Below are 5000 nucleotides of genomic sequence, written 5' to 3' on the forward strand. Positions count from 1 at the left end.
TGCCAGAAAGAGTGGCTATAGGTCACACCTCATACAAAATATATCAATATACCTTTCCAGTACCTAGATGTTTTAACTGTCTATGTTATGGTCATGGAGTGATAACATGCAAATCAAAAAAAAGGTATGTAGTAATTGTAGCAAATTTGACCACAATTATAAAGATTGTAATAATCCCTCATATTGTTTTTACTGTGAGGAAGCACATTCACCAGTAGACATTTCTTGCAAAATGCACAAAAAAGCACAAGATATAAACAAGAATAATATAACACCAAACAACATAGACATAAAAACACAACTACATCAACTGAAACCTAACACAAAACAAGAAAAGACAACAAATAGAAACAAGGACATAATAAACAGGGAAACATCCAATCAAACACAAGACAACAACATAAATGAAACAACATCAACAGAGTTAAATAAAACACAAACATATGCAGAAATCATAACTCAAACAAACAAAATAACACCAGGACAGAAAACACCAGAAAAACCAAAAAAGCAAAGGCGAAACTCAAATAAATCAATTTCACCAAGTACAATAGAAAACTTAACAAAAGATAATCAAAGAGAACAAATAAAAGAACAAAGAAACAACAAAGACCAAAATAAAAGCATTGATAATATAGAAAGTTCACCAATAACGTGGACATTACCAACACCATTAAAACAAACACAAAAAGAAGAAGAATCAAAAGAAGAAAAATCAAAAGAAGAAGAATCAAAAGAAGAAGAAGAAAACCCAAAATGGTTAACTTTGTTAAAAAGTATATTCAAAGCAATCATAAAACTGATAAACAATTTAAACTCTGAAAACTCAATAATCGAAATAATTACAGAAACAATCAAAGATGCTTCAAAAATTTTTAAACAAATAACAAATGAATAAGATTATATTGTGGAATCCAAGATCAATACTAAACAAGATAAGTGATCTGAAATATATATTAAACAAAGAAAAACCAGATATATTCGCAATATGTGAATCATGGTTAAAGAATAAAGATCAATTTAGAGTAGATGAATATGAAATAATAAGGAAAGATAGAGAAAATCAAATGGGAGGGGGATTAATTTTTGGAATAAAATCAAATATACAATTTCAAAAGATTAATTTGAGAGATAGATATAAAGATAAGATAGAAGTATTAGGAATTAAAACAAAATATAAGAACAGATGGATCAACATGTTATTATTTTATAATCCTTGTAATAATATAGATAAAGAAGAAATTCAATACTATACAGATCAAGTAGAAGAACCTAAAATGTTAATAGGAGATTTTAATGCACATCACCCTAGTTGGAACCCAAAAATAAATATAAGTAACAAAACAGGAAAAAGCATATACAATTTGATAAATGAAAATAATTTAATAATGATGACGCAGCAGGCCAGATAACAAGAGTAGATCCAAAAACCAGTAAAGAAACAACAATAGACTTGATAATAGGTTCACCAACTATAAATCACATAGAAATAAACGTAGGTCCTCACTTAGGAAGTGACCATTTCCCGATAATAATAAAAGAAATAGATTATCAAAATCAACCTAAGTTAACAGAAAAAGAAATGGCAATTCAATGATAATGGATGGTTAAAATATCAAGAAGAACTAAAAAATGTAGACACAGATAAAATAAATACATTAAATGACCTAATAGATCTACTAAAAGAAATAGGAAAAAAACAATTCAAATTTGAAGAGAGGAAACATAACCAAAAACCAAATAAACCATGGTGGAATCAAGAATGTAATGAAATAATTAAAAAAAGGAATAAAGCATATAATAGATGGAGAAAAAGGCCCACACAAAAAAACCAAATGGATTATAAAGAAGTAAGGACAAAAGCAAGACAAGTGATAGAAAAACAGAAGAGGGAATCATGGGGGAAATTTTGTGAACAAATAAATTTTAACACCCCAACAAAAAGAGTTTGGAATTTTATTAAAAAACAGATAGGCAAGATAACATCAAGTTGTTACCCCATAGTTGATAATAACATTCCAATTACCGACAATGATAAGAAATTAGAACTTTTTAAAGAAGAATATGAAAAAGTAACTAACAAGAAAAAAAAGAAAATGATAACAGAAAAAGAAAAAGAACAACTTCTAAACACCCAAGACGATGGTGATCTATGTAAAGAAATAACATTAAGAGAATTAAAAACAACAATAATGAATACAAAAAATGGAAAAGCATATGGGCCAGATGAAATAAATTATGAATTCTATAAAAATGTCCCAGATAACATTCTAAGAACAATATTAAAGATATTCAACATCTACTGGTCAAAAGGAGAATACCCAAACATATTTAAAAATGCAATAATAAATCCAATAAACAAACCAGGAAAAGATTCAAGAAATATAGAATCATACAGATATATTAGCAGAACGTCCTGTATGGGGAAAATATTTGAAAATATAGTAAATAAAAGATTAAATTGGTGGCTAGAAACAAATAAAAAATTGGATGAAGATCTAGTAGGATTTAGACCAAACAGAACAGCTTTAGATGCTATCCAGATTATAGACTTAAAGATCAGTCAAGCAATAGAACAAAAAAAATATGGACTAATAGCTTTGTTTAGACTTGGAGAAAGCTTTCGACTCCGTAAATCACGAAGCGTTACTAATTAAGATGGAAAAAAAAAAAACAAGGTATTATAAAAGGAAAAATATTAAGATGGATAGAAGGGTTTTTAAAAGAAAGAAGATTTCAAATAAAAATAGAAGAAAGAAAAACAACAGAACTGGGTAAAATAACAACTGGAGTACCACAAGGTTCACCACTAAGCCCAACATTATTTAACATACTATGTCTGATATAAAGTTACCAAATACAGTATACAAAATTATATATGCAGATGATGTCACTTTAATAACAATAAACAAAGATATAATGAAGCATCAAACATATTAGAAAATGGATTTAAAAACACTAAACGAGTGGACAAATAAATGGGATCTAAAAATGAACTTAACAAAACAAAAAATACACAAACAACTAAAGTAAGATAATGTGCTTCACAAACAAGAAAATAAGAATAATCCCCAAAATAAAAATAGGAAATGAAGAACTAATATTCACACGCAACACAGAATATTGGGAGTAATCTTTGATAGTCCAAAGTTGAATTGGAAAAAAAAAAAAACACATAGATTTAGTAAAATCAAAATCAATTGAAAGAATAAACATAATGAAAAAAACTATCATCTATGAAATGGGGAGCAATAGAGAAACATTATTAAAATTCTACGAAATATATATAAAACCAACAATAGAATATGGGAATTTCTATATATGGGGCCGCAAAAAACAAAAAAACAAGAAATAAAAAAGTTAACATAATACAAAACAATGCAATGAGAATAGCAACTGGATGTTTTAGATCAACACCTATAAATATATTAGCACTACAAGCAATAACAAACCAAATACCAGTAACAGAAAGGAATAAAAGAGATAGAATGTATGCAGATAATAAAGAATTTAGAAAAACTAGATGGAATGCCAATTAAAGAATTGACCAAAGAAATATATAAAAACTACAATCAAACAAATAAAAGGAAAACTTTAATTCAAAGGGTAATTGAAACATGTAGAAAAGAAAATTAGAAATAGAAATGAAAATCAATACATTACCAAATAAACTCCAATTCCACCATGGTATGATATGTCAGATATTTAAAAACAACATTTATAGAAAATATGGGGAAAAACATTCCAGAACAAATGATTAAACAACATTTCTATTTAATGGAAAATACTACATACAAAGAATATCAAAAGATATATCACAGATGGGTCAAAAATAAATAATCCAACATCTGTCTCAGCAGCAATCTACATACAAGAGAAAAACATAACAACATATGGAAATTACCGCAGAGTACACAAATCATAGAGGCAGAACTATATGCCATTAAACAAGCAATTAACTATATAAACAATAACAACTACAAAAAACAGTAATTTTAAACAGACTCATGGCGGCCATAAATGTTCATAGGAAATCCCAGACCAAAATGTTATAAACAGATAACATATGAAATTCAAAAATCAATAAAAGCAATGATAACAAACACACAACAATAAAAATTCAGTGGATTCCTTCACATAAAAACATTAGAGGGAACGAAATAGCAGATAAAGCAGCAAAAAAAAGCACATGAAATACAAAACGCCATTACCATGAACATAGACTCAAAAAACAAAATAAAAGAAATAAACTAAAAAATAAAGAAAACTGGAAAACAATACTAAAAACAATTCTAGAAACAAAGGATTACTATATCAAGGATAATCAACCACATCATGGGCAAGATCAAAAACAAAAATAGGAAAATAGATGTATGTCTAACGAGAATAAGTACAAAACACACAAAATTGAAACAACACTTATACAGAATAAAAATTAGAAGAGGAACCAAAATGCAGATGGTGTAATAATCAAGAAGAAAACATCGAACATCTAATATACAATGTCCAAGATTTCATTCTATAGAACTAAATTATTCCAAGCACTAATAAAAGCAAAAATACATAATCCTAACATGAATATGTTAATTACAGGTGCTGACCAACCTCCTTCAAAGAAGTACTACATCTTGAGACATACAAAGATCTTCCTACAAAGGTCAAAATTATAGATATGATATAAGAAGCAAGAAGAAACAAGAAAAAAGATCCAGGGAATATAGACTTCTACATAGTCTAAAACCCTATAAAAGAAGAAAGAAGAAAGAAGAAAGAAGAAGGAAATAGAAGAACGAGTCACTAGTTTTCTTGTTATAATTAGAAAGCTTGGTATATTCCGTCAGTGATTCTGGAGAGAAGGATGTCATAGGGTTAATATCAAGTAAGTTCTTGATGAGTTTGTTTCTTTCGTTGTGTAGAAGGGGTGGGGGGGAGTGGGACTCTGGAATGACGGAGGAATTTTTATTTTTATTTTTCGAAGGATGTGTTTTGCTGGAGGTTGT

General features: G+C 28.2%; 1 long non-coding RNA gene across 1 annotated transcript in view; it reads left to right on the top strand.

Annotated features, from left to right (window-relative positions):
* Positions 1–4771, top strand: part of LOC147469512 (uncharacterized) — a 5543-nt gene extending 772 nt beyond the window's left edge. Inside the window, exon 2 of the long non-coding RNA XR_015192031.1 lies at positions 4594–4771. This is a non-coding gene — a long non-coding RNA (uncharacterized LOC147469512). The remainder of the gene's footprint in view (positions 1–4593) is intronic.
* Positions 4772–5000: the final 229 nt, after the last annotated feature.

This window comes from Penaeus japonicus, unplaced genomic scaffold, assembly GCF_977035675.1.
Source record: "Penaeus japonicus unplaced genomic scaffold, GWHDUDI00000001_assembly GWHDUDI00000021, whole genome shotgun sequence".
Lineage (NCBI taxonomy): Eukaryota > Metazoa > Arthropoda > Malacostraca > Decapoda > Penaeidae > Penaeus > Penaeus japonicus.